The sequence below is a fragment of the Dama dama genome, chromosome 15, assembly GCF_033118175.1.
Source record: "Dama dama isolate Ldn47 chromosome 15, ASM3311817v1, whole genome shotgun sequence".
Classification (NCBI taxonomy): Eukaryota; Metazoa; Chordata; class Mammalia; order Artiodactyla; family Cervidae; genus Dama; species Dama dama.
This window is the reverse complement of record NC_083695.1, coordinates 37,732,622-37,750,754: the sequence shown is the minus strand read 5'-3', so window position 1 is coordinate 37,750,754 and position 18,133 is coordinate 37,732,622. Positions and strand designations below refer to the sequence as shown.

The 18,133-nt window shown below is 54.4% G+C and overlaps 1 protein-coding gene across 4 annotated transcripts in view; it reads right to left on the bottom strand.

The window, feature by feature from the left end:
* The window catches only part of ZMIZ1 (zinc finger MIZ-type containing 1), a 191,507-nt gene extending 176,862 nt beyond the window's left edge, over positions 1-14,645 (bottom strand). For 2 of the 4 annotated variants that reach the window (XM_061161917.1, XM_061161919.1), the window contains exon 1: positions 14,555-14,574. The gene's annotated coding sequence lies outside the window, so the exon portion shown is untranslated. Of the gene's footprint in view, positions 1-14,554 lie in introns of all 4 variants that reach the window. The other 2 variants (XM_061161918.1, XM_061161920.1) reach the window with 2 other exon arrangements.
* Positions 14,646-18,133: the final 3,488 nt, after the last annotated feature.

Genomic DNA, 18,133 nt, shown 5'->3' with positions numbered 1-18,133 from the left:
GGATGCTGGACCTGTCCGAACCTCAGTGTCTCCATCTGTGCAGAAACAGTGGATAAGCCAATGGTTCCTCCCGGCTCCATGGGTCAGACTGCAGCCCTCTTGAGCCCTGGTGACATCTGGTGATCCAGAGGACCCCTAGGCCTCAGACAGACCCTCTAAACATGCATACAGACCTCCCTGGGCCCTTTCCTCCCACACCTGATCAGGGGCCTCAAGCGGCATCTGGGGTTCAAAGGGGAGACAGGGCAAGCCTGTGTGACAGCTATAAAATTAGATAATCAGCTAATCACCAGCAAATTAGCATCCCATCTTTACATAGAACAAATATAGTATTTACGTAAAAGTTGTTAGGAGTTTCTCTCTTTTTAATTAGCAGAAATAAATGCAAAATGAATGGTAATTAGGCAGCTGATGGATTCGGTAGTACAATTATGCTTGCAGCAGTGCCCCAGTCCTTAAACGCTGCCTGCTCCGAGGAATCAGAGGAGCCTATTTATATAGTTTATTTATAAAACAAAGTTAGCAGGAACAGAGGGGCAAGGCCTGGGTACTGCTGGGGGAGGGGTCTTGGCTGCAGGGACAGGGCCCCGGGAGGAGAGTGGAGCTTCTGTGCCCAAAGAATGGGTGGTGGTGGTTCTTAGCACTGGGCTGTCCAAGTGCACCACCAAGGCCCCCACATGTCTATTTCAGGCCCCACATGTGTCACTGGGAATGGCCTCCCTGGCAGGAAGCAAGCTAGAGTGCTGTGGAGGGGCTGGGAGCAGCTGCTCTGTGCACTCCTGTCTGTCTCTTTCCTCGGCCCCCACTTCTCTCTTTTTTGCTGGCCCAATTCCTTCATTGCTGCACCTTGAGGCATATTTTTCTACAATGTTCTTCCTTTCCTCCAGAAACTCAAGGGGAAGCAGGTCTCAGAATAATGCAACCAAACACAGTAGTACTGAATTCCGGACCAATGGAGCATCCAGTGGGAGACAGAGGCAGGAGAGTCTTGAGAGGAGGCAGCCCAGAGGAAGAGACCAGATTTGGGTTTTGAAGGATACGTAGGAGTTTCCGGAAAAGTGGGGAAGTAGCAAAAGGACCTGCATGTGCAAAGGCAGGGAGGTAAGAAATAGCTTCCTGTGGTTGTAGTAAAGGGGTCTCCTTGGTGGCTTGCCAAGCTGGAGACGTGGGTTAGATCTCGGGGTCAGGAAGATCCCCCTGGAGAAGAAAATGGCAACTCACTCCAGTACTCTTGCCTGGGAAATCCCATGGGCAGAGAAACCTGGCAGGCTACAGCCCATGGGGTTAACAAAGAGTCAGACACGACTGGGCGCCTGAGTATGCACACACCGTAGTGAAGAGTCCATCAGGGCTATGAAGACTGGGGAACGAAGTGGGGCCTCATTTTGACGAGTCTTGGATGCCAGGCTAAGGGTTTGGACGTCATCCTAGAAGCCGTGGGAAGGTCTGAATCCAGGGAGTTGGGCAGCCCCTTCCCACTCACAGTTCTTTTCTGAGCTTCCCCTCCCCCGCCCCAGAGCCAGGGGGAGGGCCAGGTCGACAGGCCATTAGAGGCAGCTGGCCCAGCTCAGCAGAGTGAGCAGGGAGCAGGAGGCTAACCTGATTAGGAGGGACAGGAGGTCTGTCTTCGGGGAGGGAGGTGGGGAGGGGGACTGGATCTGAGGGCCAAGGGAGGCGGGGGTCTCCTGAGTGAGGGGTCTGTCTTCCCTGCAACAGAGCCTCTGCCCTGCCCCCAACCTTGGCGGCCGGGGTGGGGGGGCAGGTGCACCAGCACTGCCAGAGGGGCCTTGCCCCCATCCCGGGCGCAAACCCCAGCCCCTCCACCGCCTTGTGCCGTGACCTTGACGCAGCCCTCCCAACTCCAGGCCACATTCTTGTCTAAAACAAAGGCTTGAATTAGGCTCCGGGAGAAGCAGTGGGCAATCCAGCTCACAGCCCCATCCAGGATAGTTTTAGGGATAACTTCGAGGGGTTTCCGCCTGCAATGCAGGAGACCTGGGTTCGATCCCTGAGTTGGGAAAGTCCCCTGGAGAAGGGAAAGGCTACCCACTCCAGTATTCTGGCCTGGAGAATTCTCAAAGAGTCGGACAGGACTGAGCGACTTTCACGTTCACTTTTGAGGGGTTTCAGTGAAGCACACACTCCAGTGTGTCCCAGTTCCTCTGCGCCCTCCCGTTTTATCCCGGCCCAACTAGGCTCCTGTGGCAGCTGAACCTCTCTCTCCAGGGACCGCCTGTCAAGCAGGCTGCCCAGCTCGGAGGTGGGAAGAATCATTCGTGTCCACCCAAGCCCTGGCGGCCCTCCTAAACTCAAAGTCAGTGATCTGAAGGGGCAGTCTGACCCTGACACAGGAGGTTGGGGAGGATTTCACAAAGGGAAGTTTCTAGCTCCCCAGTGGGGGCAGCTCCCTCACCTCTGAGTGAGGGAGTGAGTGCTCAGAGATTCTTTGCAACCCCAAGGACTGTAGCCCGCCAACATCCTCTGTCCATGGGATTCTCCAAGCAAGAATGCTGGAGTGGGTTGCCATTTCTTTCTCCCCCTCACCTCTGAACCACCCCTTTAAAACACAGCAGTCCCATCGAGGTCTGGAAACCTGAGCTTCGCCTGAGCCGTTATCTGCTGCCACTCAGGACCGTGCTCTAAACTTGTAAGGGAAGACAAAGATCACACCGCACGGTCTCTCTGCTCTGTAAGTTGCGCTCCTGCCTTTGGCCAAAATCAATACAGTTCTCCACTATGATTGCTTCACCAGCATGAGGGGCCAGGCCCCTTGTGATGACATCTCCCCCCACCCCCGGCGGAGGATGCCGAGGGTCCGGCTTTATCACCCAGCCTCAGCCCCACGTGAAGAAGTATGGGGTGGGGGTGGGGTGGTGATGGGGGGCAGTGTGGGCAAGGAGCAGGGGGGCTGCCCAGAGCTGCTCTAAGTGCCTCTCCAAAGACAAGCCCGGTGCTATTCATCAACTGGTTTTCAGGGCTGTGAGAAATCAATGGCATTTGTGCTGCAAACTCATCATTAGGACAGGAAAAACTCTGCAATGGAATTGATTTGTTTAAATATAATAACACGATTTAACAGAGAACCATGGGGGTGGGGAAAGGACCCGGGCAAACAAAACACAGGAACAGCGCAGAGGACCAGAGAGAAACCAGCTCTGAAAAACCTTCCAATGCACTGGCCTAAACCCACCACCCTGCCTCCCCCAAGGCCTGCATGGAGGAGCCCAGGGTGGGCACAGGCGGTAACCTGGTGGGAGGTGGCTCAGCCCTGGCCTCAGACGGGCCCTTCACCAACATGAGGATGTGCCCAGGGACCTGACTGGTCATGCTGTGTTGTTCCTGGAGGTGACTTAGGCTCCACGAATGTCTGTTTAACTGAACAAACTCTTTTATCGGGCACCTACTGTGTTTGAGGACCCTGTAAGGAGTTGTGGGGTAAATAGAGATTAAATCCTGGGCCCAGCCCTGAAGGACAAGGTCCATAAGGCAGCTATGCAGTGACAACTCAAGACCAGGGAGGGCTGGGCTTCCTGGGATTTTAGGAAATGTGGGAAAGAAGCGCTGGGGAAAAAGGTCAAAAGGGGCACAGTGAGAAACAGAAGTGGAAGGTGCATTCAAATAACCAGGAGGAGAGGGCCCTCATCTCATGGATATGGTACCCGCTGGCCTGACGATGATGGAGTTGATGATGAAAGGTGACTTTATTGAGCCTTAAAACGTTCCAGCGTCCCTCAAACATGTGTCATTTCAATGAATCTCACCATCCTGTGAAGAAGGAACTATTATTACTCACATTTCACAAGTGACACCACTGAGGCTCTGAGGGAAGTGAACTGCCTGAGGTCACACAGCTAGTAAGTGATGGAGCTGGGGTCAGACCCCAAAGCCTGTGCACTAACCACTGTACCTCCTACCCTCAAGGGGCTTGTCCTTCATATGAGCTGGGGAGCAGATGGCTCCTGGCCTCCAAGACCCGGGGCAGGCAATGCACAGAGCGTTTCAAGGTGGGAGTCTGAGGCATGGTGTGGGTGGGCCCAAGCACTGGGCTGGGGCCCTAGTTACAAACTCTGCTGAGGCTCAAGCCTGTAGGCTGGGTGAGGCTGGCGTGCTGGGTGCAGAGCTGGCCTGGCACTCAGGGTGCCCCAATCCCTTGCACACCTCTTCCAACCTCTCCCAGAGGGTGGGAGTCCTGGGGGAGGGAAAGTCATGGACTGAGTCTCGAAAGGCATGTCTGGGAGGAGGATGCCCCCTCCAACCCCCCGGGGCTGTGAGCTGCTCATCTGAGGGTGGGGACAGCAATCTCAAGTCCTCAGGGAAGGACAGGCAGCACTGGGCAGCCTCTCTGAGCTCAAAAAGAACCTTTATGTCAGTCTCGGGATCTGGACTTTATTCCTGGTGACAGTGGGAAGCCAGGGCGGGCAGGGGTGAACTGGGAAGAGCTCAGTAACTGAGAGCAAGGACGACAGTAAGATTTGAGAGCTAGCAGAGGGTTAGGGGTGCTGAGGGGGGACCCAAATCCAGAGATGGCTCAGAGGATTTAATCGACCACGGGGGGTGAGAAAGAGGGAGGTGCCAAGGACGACCCAGGCATCCCCCCCAGCCCTCTGGGGGCTTCGATGCCCAGCTTTGCTGAAGCAGCGGCTGCCTGAGTCAATATGAATTGACCAGGACCCCAAGGAGCACTGGGCCCCTCCCCCCCAGGAAGCCCTGACTTGGGGGAGGGTGCTGCTAGCCGGCAGGCCGACACCAACCCTGCTCTGTCCCACTGCTGACCTTTCTCCTTTGTCAGCAGCGCTCTCCATCAATGCACCGGAAGGGCCAGTGCAATCTCTCCCGACTGCCTGGGGCCAGGGCTGGGGGGCGGGGGCCCACTTATCTTCCCTCTTTTAAGAAAGAGGTTTCTGAAGCCACTCTGGAAGGCTGGGCGCAGAGGAGCCAAAGCCCTCAGTGCAGATGGGGAGAGAGAGTGGCTCAGGACCCAGCAGCCAACTGCAGGCACAGCCCTGGGCACAGAGAGCCCCTCGGGGCGACCCATAGCCCCCCAGCTGGCAGAGGGGAGGGTGAAGAGGAGGGGAAGCTGGATGGGGAGGCTGGGTCAGGCCACAGGGGACAGGCGAGGATGTCTGGTGAGAAGAGGGGCCAGTGAGGCGTGGGAAGGAGCAGGGGCAGAGCAGGGCTGTGCCCTCAGGAAGGGGTCCAGGGGAGGCGGAGGGCACAGCTGTGGAGCGGGGGATCAGCGGGGACTAGCTCATCAACTGTCCCTGTGGGTTGAGAACGAAGAGGTTTCCGGGGATGCGAAACTTTCAGTGCTAAGACCTGATAGTCCCAGGCAAAGCCGAACGGCTGACCCCCCAGCAGGGCTGAACCTGAATTCTGGTTTTCAGCGCTACCGCTTTCAGACTGTGAGTGACCTCTCTGGGCCTCAGATTTCTTCCTTTGGAATGTAGAGATTATAGGAGTACCTTGTGTAGGGCTGTCATGGAGATTAAGTTAAATAATGACTGTTAAGTGCTTAGCCTCTGACACAGCCTCTGATAATCATCATTCAACCAAGGGTGGGGGCTGCTATTATTACCATGGATGGTTACGACTAATGTGAGTGCTAAGAGGACCAGAGGACTTGCACCAAGGGCTCCCTCTGTGCCAGGCCCTGTCCGAAGCGCCATACCAACACGGCTGGTTTAATCTCACAGTGTTGATGGCAGAAGAGTCATTATTATCCCATTTTCAGAGGACACTAAGGCGTGGAGGGGCTAAGCCACCAGCCCAGGTTCTCATAGTGAGCGAGAATAGAGCCCAGAAAACCACTTCCATTTCCATGGGGCTCACCCCACAGCCAGGGACACGTAGGCCAATGTCAACACATCTGATCACACTGACCCAGGGCAAGAACTGGACAAAACACACAGGTGGGACGGGTGTGGCAGGGCACACAGGAATGGGCAAGAGACCCCTGTTTCTGAGGGGGACCAGTCCCTAGTTCTCAGCCTGGGTCTTTTAAGACCTTCCTCTTCCAATCCACATACATCAACCACATGTAGGGGGCTTCCAGGGCTGATTTACAGAGAAAGAGAAAGAAAAAACCCCCAGAAGTGCTCAGGCCTCCTCCTGGCCTGGGACAGGCAGGGCCGGGTGGGGCCAGGGGTCAGAAGAGAGTGACTCTCTTGACCTGAAACCTTCTCCATATGACCTCGTCTCATTCTTGCAACGACGCTATAAAGTCAGTCACAATGCCCATTTCAGAGATGAGACAGAAGCTCACAAATGAGCTAAGGTTTCACAGCTGGATTTAAACATGTCCAGCCCTAAAGTCTGGGCTCCTCTCGCCTGCAGGATGAACATGCAGCATGAAGGTAGGAAGCCACACCTTGGACAACTGTGTTGGACATGGTACATGTCTCAAGGTGAGCATTGGATAATTCTGAGGAGGAGGGGTACCGGCATAAACTTCAGCAGTTCAAGGAAGGGGCTTAAGTATCTAGGGCTGGAGTGGTCAGCCTGGAGGATACTGCACCCAGGGAGAAAACGGGGTGGGTGCTAGGGTCTTGGCAGGGGCCCACAACCCCAACACTGGGGAGGGAAGGGAGGCCCTGCAGAGAGCCCTCTTCAGTTTCAGGAGCAATGCCATCCCTGCTCAGACCCCTAGGAAGTCCTCAGCACGAGAAACCATACTCTCGTGAAGCAATTAGCTTCCAGCACCCAGGAGAAAGGTCGCCGAGGCAGGCAGGCAGGCGATAGCTGGGCAGGGGCCCTGGGAAGCTGGATCTGGTTATTTTTAGCATCTTGATTCAAGAGGGAGGAGGCCTGTCTCCCTACCAGGTAAATGTTAGCACCACTAGCGGACCCGCCAATTAGGGTAACTGGAGCCAAGGAGGAGAGACGGTGACTCGGGACCTCTCCCTTGAGCGCCTCATCCCCCAGAAGCTCTCCTCCTCCACCCCCTCTTCCCAAGCCCTGGCCCATCTGCTGTAAGTCTGAGCAGAAAACCCTGGCTCCATCCCAAAAGGAGTCTGACTACCACCTGGAATCCAAGGTGAGTCCTGCCTTGGCCCCATGACCCTGGCCGAGTCTCATGCCTTCTCTGATTCTAATTCCCCCCTGGAAAGTGGGCCCCTGAGAAGCCCATCTATTTTGAGGGTACAGGAGCCAGAGGTCATGAAGAAGCTTTGCTATGAGGCCAGCTGTTGTACTACTCCAGGAAGTGAATTCTAGGCTTCCTGAGTGGGACCCCAGACCAGCCCCAAGCTGATGGGAGCCTGAGCAGCTGCTGGGCAGAGTACTGGGGCCGGGGGGGGGGGGGAATGTGTGAAATTCTGGGCACCAAGAGGCCAAGGGCCCCTAGGTGCTGCTCTGCTGATAGGCAAGGTGAGAGGGAGGCTTCTGTGGGTCGTGAACACAACCTGGGCTGAGCCCTTGGCTACGGGGAGGGGCTGCACCCAAGGGGGCATCAGGCACCCACAGCTCCTGCAGCAGATCACAGGCACACCTAGCTCAAAGGGTTGCCTCTTCTCCGTCAGGCTCTGAGCCAGTCCAAAGTCTAGGGGAGGGTCACCTACTCCCACCCTTGCCCCACACACCTTCCCTAGAAGAAGGAAAGAGGCAACTGGTCACAGGAAGGAGAAGAAAGCCCATTGCTCAGCCTACCTCCCCCTCAGACTCTCAGCTTCGTAGTCGACTCTGGGAGTTGGATTCTTAGCAAGCAGAAGAGTGCCCCAAGGGCTGAGTCCCCCATTCTCCCTGGCTGGGGAAGACTTCTGGCAAAGCCCGGGTCCCCTGGTATCCTTGGCCAGTTGCCCACCAGCTCCCCGGGGAAGCCTAGGACCCTGGCACTTGCTCACACCCTCCCCAAAGGTAGGCTCTTCCACTGCGGCCCTGGCCTGCTGTGGCCTGCCTGGAACTCCGAGGAGATCTGAGGCAAACAGGCACAGAAGCGGGGCAGGGAATCTCAGGGATGTTTAGCAAGTTAGAAACGAGTACAAACTTCCTCCTTCTTCTGCCATCTGGCCTGTAGGGGGCATCTCCAACCTTTTTTCCTTCACTGCCCACACTTGGCACGACCGATCTGTCCTCAGAGTGCCTGCCTCAAAGCCATGACCCAGCTGGTCCCTGTGTTTGGAATGCTTTCAGATCACAATACTGTCCATTCTTCAGGAACCAGCTAGAACTCCACCTCCTCCAAGAAGCCTTCCCTGACTTGGAACACTCCTTGCGGACCCTGAGAACTCATCCTAGTGACTGCAGATCCAGCAGCCTCCTGCAGACTGGTCTCTGGGCACCCTGCTGTGGCTCGGCAAAGGGGGCTGACAAAGGACACGGGTGGCCTCAGGTTTCCAGAGTCCACTTTCCTTCCTCACCCTTTTGCGTCCTGTCAGCTTTCTGATCGGAGCCTGACTCTGGAGCATTCTCTCTGCCCTGGCCTCCGGGCCTACAACCTCCAGACCCCACTGGGCTGTCGGCGTAAACAGAAGGGAGAATAATAAGGGTCGCAGGCCTTGGCAGGAGCTGGTGATAACAGGAGGCGGAGTACAAACAAGGTCTTCACAGAGCCAGGTCTGAGGGTACCCTGCTCTACTCTCCACATCCCCAGAACTTCCCAGGCCCCCCACTCTGCACCCCCAGGCCCTCAGGGGTGGGTCCTGCAATTCTGCAAGCACCACGCCCCACAGTTGGGTCACATCAGCTGTAGGACTTGGGCCCTGCCAGTGTCCACATCCGCCACACAGTTTAGGGTGCAGTGAGCTCAGTTGAAAGCCTGCAGTGCCACGCTGGGCCACTTTGGGGTGTACCCTCCACTCTCTGAGCCTCAGTTTCCCCATCGGTACCACGAGGGGTTGGGCCAGATGATTTCCTAAGGCCATTCCTCTCCCAAGCGGCGGAGATGCTATGATTCAAATAAAGAGGCCACCCTCGCAGCCCCACCCAGTGTCTGCTCCCTGCCCACAAGGTCACCGAGGCTTTGGACCTGGGACACAGGGCATGGGTGTGGCTGCCCTCACCCTGAGTATGTGGCTCCCAGACCAGAGGAAAACAAACTCTAGGGCTCAGAGAGGGATGGTGAGCAAACACCACAGGGAGGGAAAACACCCGCTGTGAGTAACACCCAAGGAATCCTTCTTGGTGTAGTTCACCAAATCCCTGCTTGTCCTCAGAGAGCCCTGCTGGTGGCCAAGGTCAGTGCTCCCTGGGGTACAAGGGCAGCCCCACAGACAACATCAAGGCTCCCACCAGATTCTGGGAGAACCAGGGGACCATCCTTTCACCCCCTGAAAGGATGCCTCCTGTCTAGGCCGTCAGCCTCCTGCAACTGCCGTGATGATGCTGCGTGACCCTGGGTTGGGCTCTGGGTCTCTCTGTGTCCACCATGTCATTGGACAGGTTTGTTCCTGGCTCCCTTCCAGCCCCACCTCTGGGCTAACGTCAGGCCTGTATCAGGAAGAGGTGCAGACTCTGGCCATAGAAGGTGGCACCTTGGCTCTGCTCCGGGGCAGCTTCTCATTTCAGCATTTGGGCAGACTGGCATCCCTCTGGGAAACAGGCCCAGCTGCTGGCCTAGGAGAGGTCCCAAGGTGCCTGGGTTGCTGAAGAGGACCTGGTGTGCTGGAGGTGTGGCCAGCTGGGGTACACAACACCCCAGCTCTGCCCCTCCCCGCTGCCACTGTCTCAGTGAGCTATGAGCTTCTGCTTCCAGGCTGAGGCCAGTCCCCGCACCTGGCCTTCACAGAGGAGCTGCCACAGCTCCACAGCCCCCGTTGGCTCTCTGCAATCTGCAGGATCAAGGTCAAACTCTATGGCCCCCGGGAGCTGCCTCAGTCCCTGCTCCCAGGTGTGGCTGAGTGAAGTGTCCTCTCTCAGCTAAACTCCTGACCTATCCCACCAAGTTGTGCAGAGACCCCAGGAAGACCCTGTTCCCTCACTCCTCTGTGTAGGGATCTAGACCCCTCCTCCAGACATCCCCTGCCTGCCTTCTCCAGCACCAGAGAAGAGGTGTCCCTCCCATTTCCTACTGCCTTCACATGCCGAGAGCCCCCACCTAGCTAGCACACACCGCACTGTAGACTTCGTGACCTCCACGCAAGCCCAGGGCTGTGCTCACCTAGCACTCAAAGAGACACCGGGGATGCCAGCACCCAGCCCAGTGCCAGAGCCCAGTAAGTGTTCAACCCACATGACGGACAGTGAATGGTTCACCAGCAAACACACATGTGGCTACTAGAGACAGACGTAGTGGGGAAAACACATATTATGGTATCAGGTAAAACTGGGCTGAATTTCAGCTCCACGGATAGCACTGTGACCCTGTGTATATTTCTAAACCTCTCGTGCTTTGGGGCTTCTGTCATAGCTCAGTTGGTAAAGTATCCGCCTGCAATGCAGGAGACCCCGGTTCGATTTCTGGATTGGGAAGATCCACTGGAGAAGGGATATGCTACCCACTCCAGTATTCTTGGGCTTCCCTCATGGCTCAGCTGGTAAAGAATCCACCTGCAATGCAGGAAACCTGGGTTCGATCCCTGGGTTGGGAAGATCCCCTGGAGAAGGGAAAGGCTACCAATTCCAGTATTCTGGCCTGGAGAATTCCAGGGACTATACAGTCCATGGGGTTGCAAAAGTCAGACACGACTGAGCCTTGAGCTTCTTCATCTACACAGTGGGCTAATCCGAGTGTCCCTGGGTTGTTGAGACGTTTGAGAACATTGCAGGTTGTGAACCCTGACCTGTCTCAGCAGAGCCTCTGGTTTTACAGACCAATGAACCACTGCTCAGAGAGGGATGGTGGCTTGTCCGAGGTCATATAGCAGGTCTGCAGCAGGACTGAGGCTTAAATGAAAACTTTGTTTGGAGGGCCTGTGAGGACTGTGGCCCACCTTGCTGACCCAGAGGGTCCCCTGCCTTGGAGAGGGACGACCAGTGGGCTGTAGACTGTATTTCCAGCTCCAGATTGGGTGAGGGGTTGCAGGGGTCAGTGCTGGCTGCAGAGGCTGGGGGTGGACAGGCCTGGACTGCTGGCAGTAAATTCCAAGGAGGGAAAGGAGTCTGTGCATTCCCAGCTGGCGCTGGAGGCTGATGTGTACGCCACATGGGGACCCTGGAATCCAAGCTCCGTGTGGCCACGGCCAGGCCCGCCATGAGCTGGGCTTGGCATTCAAGGTCGTCAAAGCCAGGCCCAAACTCGCCTTGTGCCATGTAGCCCTGGAAACCTGTTGACTGACAGCTGATGGTGTTCATGCTGTCAGTGTGAAGCCACAAGCTCGGGGCTAGAGGGGCTGTCAGCCCAGGTCCCTGCCCACAGAGCTCTCATCCACAGCTGTTTGGAACTGCCTCATATGAAACCTCAACCCCCGCTGTCCCCCTACAGCCTCTCTGAAATGACAATCCAACCATGTCTCTCCCTGTGTGCCCACAGCCCTGGGGATCAGCCCCATCACCCAGCCCCGCCTGCTTACCTACCATCAATGCCGTGGAGCGCTAACCTCATCTCAGGCACTGCAGCAAGGGTTTATGTCGATGACTTTATTGAATTCCTCACAACTCAATAGGGTCAGTTCTATTATTACCCCTATTTTACAGATGAAGAAATGAGGCACAGAGAGATTAAGCCACTCATCTGAAGTTACAAAGAGAGGAGTGTGAAGAGTCTGGAAAACCCCAACACTGAGGCTCGGAGTCCATACCCTTCACCACATCCTTGCCCTCTGCAGTCATCCACCAAAGGTGTGCTGAGTACTTTAATGAAGTGCCAGCCAGAGGGGGCAGTTGTCATGGCCCTGATTAGACATCCTCTTTGTCCAGCTGGGTTGGCTGTCATGACCCAGACCTGGCTCCAGTTTGCCAGGCTGAGGGAAGTGGGCCAAGTCACTCACAGGGGTGAGTACGGCTGGGGGCTTGTGTACTCAGCTGAACAGACCTCCAGCCCGCCGGGTCCTCTTCAGCAACCCTAGCACCTGCGGGGCCTCTCCTGGGTCAGGGGCTGGGAGAGTTTGTCTTCCAAAACGCCGAAATGGGAAGCTGCCTAGGAGCAGAGCCCAGGTGCCACCCTCTGTGGCCACTGTCTACACCCCTTCCCGAGGTGGGCCTGACCTCAGCCTGGGAGCTAGGCTAGGGATTGCAACTCTGGGCCTCTGTTTTCCAGTCTGGCAAAGGGCATAGGACCTCTCAAGGGCTTTCTCAATGGCCTGATGGGGTGTGAAAGAGCTTACACACTATAAAGAACTCTACAGTAACAAGAGGTCATTGTAGCTACTGGAGGGGGTCACAGGGCGGAGGTCAGGAGGGCGGGCCTGGGGTCAGAGAAGGCTCCAAGGCATCTGGCCCACAGAAGTGAGTTTGTCAAACAGAGAAGGGCAGGCAAGGGGCAATGAGGCAGGAGACTCTGCAAATAAGACGCAGAGTAGCCCCCAACCCCCTCTGCCCCTGTGGATTAGGAAAAGCACACCAACACCAGGTTTCCAAAGTGTGTAGGGACAGGGCTCAAAGGCAGACAGTGCACATCAGGAAACCCTTGAACACCACTGCCTGCTGAGGGGTGGGCTGTGATCCCACCTCACTGAAGCCACTGTCCCCAGATGCTTGAGATGAGCTGGATGCTGGCTCCACTGGGGCTTCTGCAGCTGGTAGAGAGGGCAACATCTCTCCCTCGGACAGATGAGTCTCATAGGGTGATGCGGGACCTGCCCAAGGTCACTGGGTCTGTCAGTGACTGGTGGAGCCTGCATGTGAAGTCTGTTCTTCACTTATTCTAGGCAGTGCTGGCTTCACGGGCAGTTGCCTGGGGCCCCAGGCTCAAAAGGACCCACTCTTGGTTTAATGTTCTATGGCCACCATCGTGAAATCCTTAATAATTTTTGAGTGACAGGCCCCACAATTTTGTTCTGAACCAGGCCCTGCAAATTATATAGCCAGACCTGATTCTAGGAGATTCTGGTGGACATGTTGGGAGAGGAAGCAGAGGCCAATAAATGAACTTTTTTTCTTTAATTAGAGGATAATTACAAAATAGTGATGGCTTCTGCCATACGTCAACATGAATCAGCCACAAACTTTCACTCCTCTGGGACTTTGCAAGAGCCGGACCTTCTGCTTGGGCTTCTCTTTTCTCCTTTACATCAACCTAGCAAATTTCTCCCTGGCTTCCAATGCTCAGCTCACTTGTCACCTCCTGAGGATCCTTCCCAGATCTCTTCCCTCACCAGAGAACATACCAGTCAGAACTCATGCCCCATGTGCCATGGTTCTTTCTCCTTGGAACACATCCCTCCCTGTGTGTGCATGTGAGTGCATCCCTGTGTGTATGTGGAGACACCATGTGTCGTAAGAACCTGTGTCTGTGTATCTGTGTAAAGAGTCAACACAGAAGTTTGTTAACATGCATCTATAAGCATATGTGTGCAGCAAGTCTGTTTGTGCACATGTATGTCTACAGCATGCACGAGTGATGTCTGTGTGTGTATGCGGGAAAGGGAGCATGCCTCTACAGGTTTCTGTATGTATCTGTGCACACACAACCATTCATGGCTGTGTGTGCACGCACATCTGTAGCCCCTTAGCATGCAGGGACAGGTTTACAAGCACACGTTGTCTGTGTAGAGTATGCATGTACACATATGTTCATGGACACAGGTATCACTGTGGGGTGGAAGAACCCTCTGGGACTTGTATGTGTATCTATACTTCCAGATGAAAACCTCATGTTCACGTGTAACTATAAATGATCTTCTTCCTCAGGAAAATCTTAGTCCTCTCAGAGACATTCTGGATCATAACTTGGGCCACCTCCTCCGAGAAGATTTCCTAGATTCCAGCCTCCCCATACTCACATGAAACTCCAATGTTAATCCCCATCCCACATCATGGCAGCCTTCCCAACCTCATGCTTCCCACCAGCCAACTGAGGACACCCATGATCTCTTGATGCCCACCCACAAGAAAAGACCAGCAGAGAGGGGGCAAGGCCAGGGGCAGAATGAACCAGATGTCAGGAACTGGCACACTGGAGCCACACAGACCTGGAAGTGAACCTCGTGGGGGCTCAGCCAGGAGTGTGGCCTTGGGCAAGCTCCTTTCAGACCACAAACCTCAGTTTTCTCGCCTGTACAATGGGGAGGATAACAGCACCCACCTCATGGGGCTGTGATGAAGATGGAAAGAGTTAATAACTACACAGTACTTAGCCCAGTGCCTGGCATATAGTTAAGTGCTCAGAATGTTAGAGGATATTATTATTATTATTTTCATGAGATAGATGAGAGAACTGAGGCTCTCAAAAGCGAAGGGACAGGGCTATCCAACACTACACTGGGAGTTGGCAACTGGATAAAACCTGAAGTTCAAGTGTCAGACTAGGGTATATCCCTCCCTGCAACCCTCCACTCTCTGGCTCCCTCTGAGAGGAGGAGGCCAAGGAGAAGTGAAAATTAAGAAATAAACCCCTTCCCCTAATTCCTCAGTGATGACAGCCCAGCTCCCCCTTCTCTAGGCCCTGAAACAGCACCAGCCGCTTGGGCTGAGTCCCACACCTGCAGACACCTAGGGTCAGGGCCCAGCTCATTCTGCTTACCTGCCAAGGTCTCTGCTGACCACTGGGACTGGAGGCTGCTAAGGGCGTCAGGAAAAGGCAGTCACAGGGGAAGGAAGCTGTGGCCCCAGCAGTCCAACCTGGCTGAGCAGAGCTGATGCAGGTCCTGTGGAAAAGAGGAAAGGGTGCAGTGAGCTCCAAGCCTGAGCCTGAGGGCCCCAACCCTCTTCACCCATCTCTAGGTCCTGCCTGCCCAGGCCCCTCTGGCCATCTCCTGGAGAGTTGAGCAGGCCCACAGAAGTGGAGCCGCACTAGAAACTGGATGCTGTCCCCCTCCTCCACTCCAAGTAAAGGTCAGAGGTCCAGAACTGGCCCCAGCACCAAGGTCAGCTCCTCTGTACCCTGTATTGCAGCTGCAGCCATGCTGGGACACCCGTCACTGTGTTGCAGTCAGCCTTGCTCCCCAGGAACCCCATCCTTTGGATTAGCTGGGTACTCTGTCTGGAGCCCTTTCCCCCATGTCTCTGTCTTTCAAAGCCCCACTCTGCTCAGAAGTTCCCATGGAGGCCTCACTGATCTGCTGCTCCTTTCTTTGTTCATCCTGCAGTGGCTTGGGTCCAGCTGACCATGTTCCCTGCCCTCCCACCCCAGCTTTCTATTGGCCGGGTTCCCCTGTGAGCAGAGCTCCTGGACATCAGGAGTGAGGCCTAGTTTATATCTGTCCTCTGAGGCTCACAAGGCCACAGAGACTGCTGGGTGGATAAATGGATGGATGGATGGATGAGCGGGGCAGTGAAGATAGTCAGTGAATAAATTGAACAAAATGGGCCAATTGACATGTGCCCTAAAGTCCAGAAGCCTGCCGAGCTTTCCATGGGCCTCCTCATACCCTTGCCTCTGTTAGATTCCAGAACCCAGAGTTCAGGTTGGTGACAGAAAAGAGACTTGGGGAGGTTTGCTCCTTTCTCTGCCAATTCACATACGAGGAAACTGAGGTCCCAATAAGGGAAGGGTTCCCATTGTAGGGTTCCCAAGGTCCCAATGCAAGAGAGAGCAAGGCCAGAAATTAAGCCCAAATCTGCTTGTCTTGTCCACTGCCTGGAGGCAGCCATGGCAGTCCCTTCTAGCTCCTGCATCTTCATGTGTCAGTTGATGCAGGCACCTAGCTTCCCTGATCGTTGGGGGGTGAGGCTAGCTGTAGAAAGTGGATTCTGGGTAAAAGAGGAAGGGCAGTAGAAGGGCTCTGGGATAGGAAAAACTGCAGTAATGAATATCAAACTCAGAAAAGAGTCCTCTGGTCTGATGGTCCTCCTTTCCCAGCCAGGAGGCCTGAGGCCAGGGGCAGGCCAGAGAGGGGACATTACAGGGAACCTTGGGGTCAGAGACACCTCTCCAGCTCATATTCAGCTGGGGAGCCTCTCTAAAACCCCCATTAACCACTTCACTCTCCTCCACAAGGGTCTTTTGGGCCTCCCAAACATGGGTTGGTGGGGCATGTAATGGTCACCACCTTGAACAGTTTGCATGCACCCCCTAGCCTGTGGTCTATCATCAACCCAGCATTTCCAGCTCCACAGAAATGTGTGCATGTGGTCACCCAACAATGCGTACTAGAATATTCACAGCCGTGCTAGTCATACGCCCCAAGAATGAAAACTTCCCAAATGGTCATCAACTGTAGAGTGGATAAATCAGTGTATCCACACAATGAAATACAACACAGCAATAAGAACAAATCATCTGCAACTATATCCAACAATACAGGTATTATGAACATAATGTTGACCAAAAAAGCCAGATACAATGGATAATATACTTGCGTACTCACTTCAGTCTTGTCTGACTCTACAACCCTGTGGACTATGTAGTCCTCCAGGCTCCTCTGTCCATGAGATTTTCCTGGCAAGAATACTAGAGTGGGTTGCCATGCCCTCCTCCAGGAGATCTTCCCGACCCAGGGATCGAACCTATGTCTCCCGTGTCTCCTGCTTTCTTTACCACTACACTAATAGGGAATGGAGAATATACTTAAGAAGTCCATTTATTTAAAGATCACCTGATGTGAAGAGCCGACTCATTGGAAAAGACGCTGATGTTGGGGAAAATTGAAGACAAAAGGAGAAGGGGACGACAGAGGATGAGACAGTTAGATAACATCACCGACGCAATGGACAAGAATCTGAGCAAACTCCGGGACATAGTATAGGACAGAGGAGCCTGGCACGCTGCAGTCCATTGGGTAGCAGAGTCAGACATGACTTAGTGACCGAACAACAACAACAAGAAGAACAGGCAAAACTACTCTAGCTTGTGGTAGACTAAATACATATGGCCACAGATTCTTTATAGCTCCTTCTATCAAAAGGTGAAGTCTAGGGACTTCCCTGGTGGTCTGGTGGCTAAGATTCTGCAACCCCAATGCAGGGAGCCTGGGTTCAATCCTGGGTCAGGAAACTAGACCCCACATGCGGCAACTAAGAGATCCCGTATACCGCAATGAAAATCAAAGATCCCATGTGCCGCAACTGAGACCCCGTGCGGCCAAATAAATAAATAAAAATAAACGTTTATAAAAAGAGGTGGAGCCTATCCTCTATCCCTGAATCCAGGCTGACCATGAGACTTGTTTTGACCAATACGACTTGGTGAAAGTAGTATTTTGTGACTTCCAGAGACTAGGTCTCAAGAAATCCTGCTATTTCTGGTTTTGGCCCTCTTGGAATGTGGCCTGGCCAGGGAAGGAAGCCAGTCTACCTTATTGGAGGATGGAGGAGAACTGAGGCCACCCAGCCAATAGCCAGCACAATCTGCCAGATGTGACTGAGGCCACCTTTGACCATCCTGTCCAGCCGGCCTTTCGGGTGACTGGAGTCACATGAGCCCAAGGGAAACTGGCAAAGGGACTGCCCAGGCCAACCACAGAACCATGAGACATAATAAATGGTAGTTGTTTACTCTAAGCCACCAAGTTTCGGGGTGGTTTGGGGGCAGTAATAGATAACTGACAGTATGCTGTTGATATGTAAGGATAATGTAATCATTATCCTTGAGGGGGAGCAGTGACTGGAAGGGGGGCTTCTAGGGGATCTGGAATGTTCTGTTTCTTGATCTATACGGTAATCACAGGAGGGTATTCCTTTTGCGAGAGTTTGTTGAGCTATGCTTAGCATATACACACTTTTTCAGCATGGATGTAATACTTCAGCTGAAGCTAAAAACAAACAAACCTTCCATGGCTTTCTGCCCAGGCAGCCAAGATCCAGCCCCGCCCTGGCCTGCTGGCCTCACCTCACTCCCCTCTGCACATTCACAGTGCCACCTGACACCTCTGTGCTGGGAAGGCCCCTCCCTTCCTGCTCAGCTTCAAGCTTGAGGGCAGGAAGCACCTCCTCCTGGAAGCCTTCCCTGACTGCCCTTGGCCTTGCCCAAGTATCCATATTCACACAACTATCTCTCTCGAGCTGGAATTTCCTGAGCACGGGTTTAAGTCTGTCCCTTCAGTCTCCCCAGCTCTTGGAACTCTCCAAGTCGGAGCCCTGTCAGGGTTAGGGGGTACCCCTCTTCCTCTTCCCCTAGGGTCACAACCTCCACAGTGGAGCTGTCATGATCAACCAGGCTTTG